The sequence below is a fragment of the Callospermophilus lateralis genome, chromosome 8 (assembly GCF_048772815.1).
Source record: "Callospermophilus lateralis isolate mCalLat2 chromosome 8, mCalLat2.hap1, whole genome shotgun sequence".
Classification (NCBI taxonomy): Eukaryota; Metazoa; Chordata; class Mammalia; order Rodentia; family Sciuridae; genus Callospermophilus; species Callospermophilus lateralis.
In genome coordinates, this window is record NC_135312.1 from 30,762,684 (window position 1) to 30,774,101 (window position 11,418).

General features: G+C 35.9%; 1 pseudogene; it reads right to left on the reverse strand.

Moving 5' to 3' along the window:
• Window positions 1-649, reverse strand: LOC143406272 (large ribosomal subunit protein uL16-like; annotated as a pseudogene).
• Between the last annotated feature and the right edge of the window lie 10,769 nt (window positions 650-11,418).

An 11,418-nucleotide genomic window follows, 5' to 3' on the forward strand; every position in this document is an offset into this window, starting at 1 on the left:
TCATGAATGCAGGGCCCGCTACTTGTCCAGGGGACCACGATTGGGAATATATTTGACCCCACACCATCAGGAACAAGCTGCTTCTCGGCCATCAAGTCTTCACACTCATCAGCATTACATTTGTTAAAGCCCCACTTCTTTGAGATATGAATCTTCTGAGGCTAGGGAACTTGAACTTGGCCCTGTGTAGGGCCTCAGTCACATATTCCTTGTTCTGTAGCTTGGTGCGAATGGACATGATGATTTGGCCAATGTGAACCCTGGCCACTGTGCCCTGGGGTTTCTCAAAGGTACCCCATATACCTGTTTGGAGTCTGTCAGGCCCAGCACAGGACAACATGTCATTTGGATGACATGGAAAGGTTGGAGCCACACTCGGCTATGAAAGCCATCTTTGCCGCAACTTTTTATCATGTACTTGTTGACACAAATACGAGCAGCCTCCAAGGCTTCAGAGGATATCTTCTCATATTCATCAGATACCACATACATGGCCACATTTTGCCTTTTTTTTTTTTTTTTTTTTGCCTTTTTTCTGCCTAAGATCAAAGATGTATATTTTGGCATCAGGGACATGCCAGCAGAAAGGAGACTTTTGGGACAGCTTGTTTTTATAGTACTAGTAACACTGGGCACGGCGGTGGCCCATGGCCATACCAGGATCTCTGTGGCACCACAAAGGAAAACAGGCGTTCCCACGCCTGCACATGCCTTATATTAGTTTTTGTGGTTTGTCAGGATGATTTCCTGTGCTTCCTATTGTCCTTCTTAGGTCTTTGATTGCTTAAGAAAACAGTCTTTTTTACGGGAAATCCATACATAGTTCAATGAAATTGAATCCCTATCTCTCACGCTGCATAAATCTCAACTCAAAGTGGATAAAGGACCTAGGCATTAGACCAGAGACCCTGCACCTACTAGAAGAATAAGTAGGGCCAACTCTTCATTGAGTCAGTTTAGGAACCTACTTCCTTAACAGGATTCTAAAGCACAAGAAGTACAATCAAGGATGAAAAAAGTGGGGCTGGGATTGTGGTTCAGTGGTAGAGTGCTTGCCTGGCACATGCAGAGCAGGCACTGGGTTCCATCCTCAGCACCACATAAAAATAAATAAGTGAAATAAAGATATTGTGGCCATCTACAGCTTAAAAAATATTTTAAAAAAAGAATCAATAATGAATCAATGGGATTGTATCAAACTAAAAAGCTTTTTCACAGCAAAGGAAATAGTCAAGACCATGAGGAGAGAACCTACAGAATGTGAGAAAATCCTTGCCACCTACACCTCAGATAGAGCATGAATCTCCAGGATATACAAAGAATTCAAAAAACTTAACACCCAAAATACAAATAACCCAATTAACAAATGGGCAAAGGACCTCGATAGGCACTTCACAGAAGAAGAAATACGAATGGTCAACAAATAGATGAAAAACTGTTCAACATCTGTAGCAATTAGAGAAATGCTGAGAGGGGCTGGGGTTGTGGCTGAGTGGTAGTGTGCTTGCCTAGCATGCGTGATGCACTGGGTTCGATTCTCAGCACCACATACAAATAAATAAGATAAAGATCCATCAGCAACTAAATATATATATATATATATATATATATATATATATATATATATATATATATATATAAAAACTACACTGAGAGTCTATCTCACTCCAGTCAGAATGGCAACTATCAAGAATACAAGTAATAAGGGCTGGGGATATAGCTCAGTTGGTAGAGCTTGCCTCCCATGCACAAGGCACTGGGTTCAATCCCCAGCATTGGAGAGAGAGAGAGAGAGAGAGAGAGAGAGAGAGAAGGAGAAGGAGAAGGAAAAGAAGGAGAATACAAGTAACAATACAATAAATGTTGGCAAGGATGTGGGGGAAAAGGTTTACTCATACATTGCTGGTGGAACTATAAATTGGTACAGCCATTCTGGAAAGCAGTATGGAGATTCCTTAGAAAACTTAGAATGGAACAACCATTTGACCCAGTTATCCCACTCCTTGGTTTATTTCCAAAGGACTTAAAATCAGCATACTACAGTGACACAGCTCAATTCACAATAGCTAAGCTGTGGAACTAATCTAGGTGTCCTTCAACAAATGAATGAATAAAGAAAATGTGGTATTTATACACAATGGAATATGACATCGCCATAAAGAAGAGTGAAATAATGACATTTGCAGGTAAATGGATGGAACTGGAGACTATCATGCTAAGTATAATAAGCCAATTCCCCACCCCCCAAAAAAGGAGATTTTTTCAGAGGGAATGTTTTTTCTGATATGTGGATGCTAACACATAATAAGGGTGTGTGGGGAGGAATAATAGAAGTTCATTGGATTAGACAAAGGGGAATGAAGGGAAGGGAGTGTGGCTGAGAATAGGAAAGAGTAGAATGAATTTTCCTATGTTCATATATGAATACACAACCACTGAAACTCCACATCATGAGCAACTGCAATTATAATAATTTATACTCCATGTATGTATGTCAAAATGCACTCTACTGTCTTGTGTATCTAAAATAAATAAATAAATAAAGGACTGGGGATGTGGCTCAAGTGGTAGTGTGCTTGCCTAGCATGCGTGAGCACTGGGTTCGATACTCAGCACCATGTAAAAACAAAATAAAGATATTGTGTCCACCTAAAATGAAAAATAAAATATTTAAAAAAGAAAGAAAAAATTAAAAACTAGTCCTTTCTATTAAATAGCAAATTTTCCTTACAACTATTTCACTATCTGTATTTGCCTTTGATATCTTTTTTGCTGTGGTTAAATGAGCGACTATTTACAGTAACTTATGATCCTATTTTGATCAAGTATTTTTAAACTTTTTGACATTTTTTGACAAAATTTCAAAAATCAAATTCTATATTAAATCTTTCTGACCTTGACTTAACTTTGGAATTTTCCAGTTGGGCCCCTGGAAAACCTCGATCCTCAGCACCACATACAAACAAAGATGTTGTGTCCGCCGATAACTAAAAATAAATAAATATTAAAATTCTCTCTCCCTCTCTCTCTCCCCTCCCCCCGTCTCACTCTCTTTAAAAAAAAAAAAGAAAGAAAAGAAAACCTCAAAGTATGTGTCTCTTACCTTGTAAAAGGATAAAGTAATTTAATATTATTTGATATGTTAAAATATATGGGAAATATTGTCAAATAGTACATGATGCTAAACCTTCTTCACGTAATATGTATGGATATGTTATTGATACAAGTCCTCCAAAAATTGAATTAGATTCCTAAACCATATATATTATCATTCACAATTCTGGCTATTATGTTAAAATGTTGTATGCCACAGAAATAATCAAATTATTTGGTTATTGGTGAGTTGCATCATTAACTTTCATCCAGTTCTTTAACCATGGCCATTTCAAGTCTTGTCCACAGGTAATTGCTCTGTGATGATTTTCTTTTTTCCATTTTTTTTTTTTAATTCATGCATTGTAATTACACATAACGGTGGAGCTCTTTGTTACATATTCATACATATATACAATATTTCTATGCTCTTCTTTTTATTAGTTTTTTCTCATACATAATATTAAGATTCATTTTGACATAATTATAAAAGCATGGAATACAATTTGTTCTAATTCAGTCCTCAGTACTTGCCTTTTCCCTCTCCTCCTCCCTCCCCCATTCCCTTCCCTCTACTCTACTAATCTTTTTGCTATTTACTCGTAGTTTTTTTTTTTTTTTTTAATGACTTGTGGATATACATAAAGGTGAGATTAACGCTTTCTGAAAACTTTTTGCAAGCAAATAAAATTTTTATGTATTCAGTGAGATTTTATGGGAAGGATTCTGACAAATACAGGTTTCTGATGACATTAAGCTGATGCCATTGGCCTCAGTAAGAATTTCCAGAACTTGAATGAAAAACTTGATAGGTTCATGAAACTGCTAAAATCAAGCAGAGCAAGAATTAAATCCATCATACCTGACTGAAATTATAAAGAATAATTTGGGGTTTTGATGACTTTTTTTACTTGTAACATTGATAATTTTAAAAAATATTTTGTTTTCCAGAAATAAGGAAACTCTTTTCTCTTTACATAATTTAGTAATGTATATTTCATTGATAAAAATTGAAACATTTGCTTTTTCTTCGTATCTGATATTTCCAAAATTCTGAAACTATTCATGAATATTCTTATTTTTATGATAATAGTTACTTGTATATTTTTTAAAAAGAATCCACTTTTATTATTATTATTATTATTTTTAGTTGTAGATTGAAACAATACTTTTGTTTTATTTGTTTATTTTTATGTGGTGCCGGGGATTAAACTCAGTGCCTCATGCATGCAAGTGCTCTACCACTGAGCCACAACCCCAGCCCCAAGAGTTCATTCTCTTTATAACAGGATAGAATTGGACATATTGTTTTGGCCTTGAGAAGCTTTTAAAGATTCAATCTGAGATTCCTTATCAAAAGCTCCAGCAAAGCAAACTCTTAAAAGAGCCTTGCTGTACTTCTGTAAATAATTAGTCCAAATTTGATGAGGCTAAATTTATTTTTCAAACAAATTAGTCTTACATTGATTATCTTTGGCAGAAATGGGGGTGATTGTAGAGGTAAACATGATGTTTTTGAAGAAAAGTTATAGTATATTATTATTAGATTAAATTCCTATTCATTGTTTCTGAGGATTTTAAATTTTGGTTTGGTTTGGTTTACTGGCTAATGCTCAGCTGTATCCCCAGCCCTTTTTGTTTTTTGTTTTTTGTTTTGTACTGGGGATTAAACTCAGGGGCACTCACCCACTGAGCCAAATCCCCAATTCTATTTTATTTAGAGACAGGCTCTCAGTGAGTTGCTTAGCATTAGTGCCTCTCCGTTGCTGAGACTGGCTTTAAACTCATGATCTTCCTGTCTCAGCCTCCAGAGCTGCTGGGATTACAGGCATGCACCACCATGCCTGGTGCCTTTTTTGTTTTTAAATTTCTCACTGTGTTGCCAAGGCTGGTCTTGTAGAACTTGTGATCCTCTAGCCTCAGCCTCCCAAGTAGCTAGGATTGCTGTTTTTGAGTTTTTATTATCTATCTGTAGTCTAGACTGGGTTATAAATTCTTCCAGTTCCTCCAATCCAATTTTTTTCCCCATTATAACCACTAAGAACAAGAACTTCTCTATTCCTGAATTTCACCAGAATATCCATTGCCATAACTAGAAATATTCAAATTGCAAACCAGAACAAGAAATTGGTGACTTCAAGTGGCAGACAGTTTTCCCCAAGAAAATAGAGTAAAACTCCCTATCAGAATGAGACTATTACCCTCTGAATTTTTCCTTGTTCATCTCTACCTATTTTGCTTGGCAGAATGATACTGTATGTAGTTAGAATTTTACAACCAGTAGCTTCTTCAGTTAATTTGATGAAATGTTGGATCCTCTTTTAGTCCATCCAGGGGGTAACTTTTGCAACATCCCTGACACAAGTTTATCCTTGATTAAAACAGTCCTTTAATTAATTTTCTATTGCTATAATTTAATACTACAGATAAGATTATAAAGATAAGGGTTTATTTTGCACATGATTCTAAAGGATAGGAAGTTCTAGATTGGATGGCTGCTACTGGTTAAGAAAGTCCTTTTTGCTGGTGGAAACTGCAGAGTCAATACAGGGCATCATATGATGAGACAGAGCATTTTAGCTCCTATTCTTCTTTTAAAGCCACAGTCTCATTGGATGAGCCCCCTTTCCTTATGGCCTTATTTAATCTTAATGACCTTTCAAAAGTCCCACCTCTAAGTACCATAGAGAAATTAGCACTTCTTAGTATGGGGATTAAATTTTGACATGAGTTTTGGTGGGGGAATTCAAACCATAGCAAATAGGTAGTCTCCTCATTTGGTTTATTCTTTGATCTATTCAGTTTTAGTTGATTAATTTCATGAGGGTCCCGGCTAAGGAAAAAACTTCAAATTCTAGGTATTATCTTCCTTATGGTCATACTAGTAGTTTCTCTGTGGTGCTGTATTCTCTTAAAAGTTTTAAATATTTGCATGCAGTCATCTATCAAATGTCAAATAGTCTCTTTTAGGCTGAAATAAAAACAGCAAAACAAAACAAAACAAAACAAAAAACCTCAAAGGAATGTGTGATAATGAGGGTACTATAACCCATCAATGATGAGACTAGAATCCCGGGAATGACAGTAATTGAGAATAGCGCTAAGACATTAAGTTTTAGACAGGCCCTATTGTTCTGTTTCCTTGTTTTCCACTTAAAAACAAACAAACAACAAAAAAAAAACTTTGTTCTGTTGAACATTGTGGTAGTGCCTGAGAGGCTGAGGCAGGAGGATCACTTGATCCCAAAAGTTCAAGGCCAGTTTGGGCAACACAGTGAGATCCTAACTCTGAAAACAAAAGGCAAAATAAAACCCCAAACAACCCCATTGTTGTGCTCTTGCCCAGTGGAAGTTCTCTTTTGATTTCATACAATGGGGGCCTCTGCAATTCAGAAACCACAAATAAAAGCCAGTTAGATCTATAACAAAATTTGTTGTAATTTTTCTTTTGACAAAGAACTGTGTTCCTACTGAATGCCACAGATGTTAAACAGGGTGGTAGTTTAAAAGAATGGATCAGGATAATAGAAGACTACATCTGTTCAAGTGAAAATGAACAGTAGTAAAATGTAACCCAATGGATAAAAATACAAAAATATTTAAGCTATCAAAAACAGTGTTAAGGGGGGCTGGGGATGTGGCTCAAGCGGTAGTGCGCTCGCCTGTCATGCGTGCGGCCCGGGTTCGATCCTCAGCACCACATACAGACAAAAATGTTGTGTCCGCCAAATACTAAAAAATAAATATTGAAATTCTCTCTCTCTCTCCCTCTTTCTCACTCTGTCTTACTCTTTCTTTAAAAAAAAAAAAAAAAAACAGTGTTAAGGGATTCCACCTCTTGGGTCCCTTTCTTCCTCCAGGGAGAAGTCTTTTCTGCTGTCCTTAATAAAGCTTCTACTTTCCACTCTAAAAAAAAAAAAAAAAAAAAAAAAAGGCAGTCTTAAAAATATGTTTACAGTTTGTCTAAAATTAGTTATTTGTTTTCAATTAGAAATGTAACTAAAATTATCCTAAATAATTTCACGAATTATAAATCACTCACATATCTCTGGTCATAAAGAAATTTTAACAATATGTCATAATCACTATGAAATGAAATAAAAAGGAGGCTATAATTTATTTTAGTGTCTTTTTAGGTGTCACTAAAATATTGGCTTAGATTTGCTAAAGCCTGAAAGTAGTCATTCCTTGGTATTCACAGGAGATTGTTTCCAGGATCTCTGCAGATTCCCAACCCTGCAGATACTCAAGTCCTTATATAAAATGACATAGAAATCACATACAACCTATACATACCTTCCTGTATACTTAAAATCCTTTCTAGATTGCTTATAATATCTAAATAATATAGCCACTATGTGAATAGTTATTGTTATGTATTAGGAGACATTGACAAAAAAAAAAAAAAAAGCCTGTATACATTTAGTGCATACAAAATTTTTTACCGAAGTATTTTTCAATGCACAATTGGTTGAATTGAGGATGTAGAACCTGGGGACACAGAAGGCATAGGATAGTAGCATATATATGTGGAGTGAACAAAATGAGTTTGGCATTTCACTGATGACTGATAAAGACAACACATAGGAAGTCTGAATTCTTTTGGCTTCATATGAGCAAGATTTTAATAATTAACTTATTTGTCATAGTAATTTGAGGGTTGTATTTAGATTTTCTTATGGTTTAAAGATGAGGAGTCCCCACAAGGCTCCTAGGTTAATGCAGGAATATTCAGAAGTGAAATGATTAGATTAGGAGAGCTGTGACCTAATCAGTCCATCCTAGTTTAAATAGACTGACTGGATGGTAACTCTAGGCAGGTGGGGTGTGGCTGAAGGAGGTGGGTCCTTAGGGGGTATGTCCTGGAAGGGTGTATTCTCCTTATGGGCCCCTTCTTCCTTCCCTTTCTCTGCTTTCTGGCTGCCATGAATGGAGCCTCTTTCTCTACCATTTCTTTCCTCTGTGATGTTTTGCCTAATCTTGGGCCCAGAGCAATGGGCTTGGATGTCCATAGACTAAACCTCTGAATCTGTTAGTCAAAATAAACTCCTTCCTCTAAGTTTTTATTATCATGTGTTTCAATCACAGCAATGCAAAGCTAACGCAAATTCACTCTAATGTCTTTGTTTTTGTCTTCATCCCCTTTCAATTTGAAGTGCAAAATCTGACTGCTATGGTCTGGATATGGCTTGTTCCCCAGTGCTCACATGTTATAGGCTTAGTCCTCAGTGTATTAATAGGACAATAAAGACCTGGGTCCTAGTGGGAGGTTATTAGATCATTGTAGGTGCTGCCTTGGAAGGAACTAAGGTAGTTCTTCTAGGATCCCAAGTTAGCTGTTCTAACAGTGAGTTGTTATAAGAGACATTCTGGGGCTATGTGTAATGATGCACTCCTGTAATCCAACTACTCTGGAGGCTGAGGCAGGAGGATTTCAAGTTAAACCCAACCAGATAATGTACCAGACCCTGTCGCAAAATTAAAAAATTAAAAGGGTTAGGTAGCTCTATGGTAAAGCACCACGAGGATGGCCAAAATGAAAAAAAAAAAAGTAACAAAATTAATATATTCATCCATATCATTGGTGCTATGATATGAATTATGTTCTTCCAAAATTTATGTGTTGAAACCCTAGCCCCATTTTTAAAAACATTTTGGCATTTTTTATGGCAGTTAATAAAATTAGTTATATTAGCTTTCTTAATGTCATTATATCAAAATTAAGTATTATTTAATGAGGATGAACATCAAACTAAAACTATTTTCAAATATGAAAGAGGACTAAGTATAAGCAATGTGGATAACTCTCAGTGTCATCATATGATAACCTTGTTAGAAAGTTCTGAAGCAAGATTCAATGTTTACCTCTGGAGTCCCAGAGAGAACAGGGAACACAGTGAGACAAGATAACATGGGTGGATATATTCTTGCTACAACTTTCTTCTTGGGCAGGGTGGTAGCTTATCATATGTTCACTGTATGTTAAATAAATAAATGGGTGAATGAATGAAGGATGTGTTCATAACACAAGGATTATAACTAATCAAAGTCCTAAAGGCAGAAGAGAAAAAAATAAAAACAAAAACAAATTCCAAAAAAAACTATTTTTTTTAGGGTACTGGGGATTGAACCCAGAGCCTCACATAAGTTAGGTGAGTGCTCAACCATTCAATTATAGCCCCAGTCCTGAAGAACTTTTAATATAATTTAATTTTTGAAATTATATCCCACAAGTCAAAGAAATTCTACCATTATGATAATTTTTTTTCTAATAATGGTAGTACCATGAGGAATTATTTGGAGTTATATTTTGCACAAATGCCACTTTGTAGTTCTTCCTCAAGTTGCTAGTATTAGGACTATAAATTATTATAGGATTGAAAGCATTTTCTGGGTAATTAAACTTTTAACAATCGCATTACAAATGTATTTTGTAATGAAGTTTGGGATGTCAGTCTCCTATTGTTTTATATGATTTAAAGTAATTAAGAAGGTAGGTGTATCGGGCTGGGGATGTAGCTCAAGCGGTAGTGCGCTCACCTGGCATGCGTGCGGCCCAGGTTCGATCCTCAGCACCACATACAAACAAAGATGTTGTGTCCGCCAATAACTAAAAAATAAATATTAAAATTCTTTCTCTCTCCCTCTCTCACTCTCTCTTTAAAAAAGAAAGAAAGAAAGTAGGTGTATTGACATATACTTCTTAATTACAAGCAGGGTGGAATACATTCATTTATCCAATGTACTGAGAGGATAATCATTACCTCTTGTCCACCCATTACCTCTTGCCCATATCTTAATCCTACAAATTCTGTTTCTTTCCCCCTACAGCCCAGCTGTGTGGCTTGCACCCCACAATGATTGAACCCTCAGTGACAACTGACTCAAGAAAATGCTTTCTTAATGTCATTATATCAAAATTAAGTATTATTTAATGAGGATGAACATCAAGCTAAAACTATTTTCAAATATGAAAGAGGACTAAGTATAAGTACCTACACTGACCTGAGCAAACAAAATATCAACAAGACAAGCTATAAACTAGGACAATAAACTTTTAGCTGAATTACGCAATTCTAAAATAGTGTCTCCTTAGCTTTCTTCATACATCTATGCTAAGGCAATACGGAGTGCCTCCTTTTTTGTCCTATTTTTTTTTTCAGTTTTTCTTGAATCCATAAGAATTGTTCCCTTAGTGAAAGCTCCTTTTGAGTTTATTAATTTATTTACTAAAGACAGGTTCTCATTATATTGCCTAGGCTAGCCTCAAATTTCTGGTCTCAAGTGCTCCTCCCGCCTCAATCTCCCAAGAATTCAGCATATAGGAATCCTGGCTTGAGTTAATTTAAATAAATTTCTGATCTTTAACCACTAAATATGACCAATTTTATAATGAACCATTGGACTTTATGCTGGGGGGTGGTGCTAGAGATTGAACCTAGGGCCTTGTGCATGCTAAGCACATATACTACCATTGGGCTACACTCTAGACCCTGGAGTTGATGAAATCTTAATCATGATCCTACTGTACTGGTGGAATAGTGTTTTTCCTAAATTTATGTTCACCAGAACCTCAAAATATGACCTTATAGGGAAGTAGAATCTTTGATTATATAATTAATTAAGGATTAGCATGTGCAAGGACTTGGTTCAATATACATTTAATTTTTAAAAAATTAAAAAGTGAAGTTATTTTGGATTAGGATAGGCCCTGAATCCAATGACTGGTGTTTTTATAAAAAGACATGTAGAAAGCCTGGGGGGTATAGCTTGGTGGTAGAACATTTGCCCAGTGTGTCTGAGGCCCTGGGTTCAATCCCCAGTATGAATTTAAAAAAAGAAGAAGACAGCAACACAATTCACAATAGCTAAATTATGGAACCAATCTAGATACCCTTCAGTAGATGAATGGATAGGGAAACTTTGGTATATATACACAATGGAACATTACTCAGCATTAAAAGAGAATAAAATCATGGCATTTGCAGGTAAATGAATGAAGTTAAAGAACATGATGCTAAGTGAAGCAAGCCAGTCCCAGAAAACCAAAGGCTGAATGATATGAGGCTGCAGACGCATGGGAGGAATGGAGGAACTTTAGATAGGGCAAAGGGGAAGGAGGGAATGGGAGGGGGCAAGGAGGTAGGAATGATGGTGGAAGGAGTTAGACATCATTACCCTAAGAACATGTATAAGACATAAATGGTGTGAAAATACTTTGTGTACAACTAGTGTCTTGAAAATTGTGCTCTATATGTATAATGTGAAACAATTGTGTAATGCCATCATGTATAGCAAATCTGAATAAATTAATGAATTAGTTAA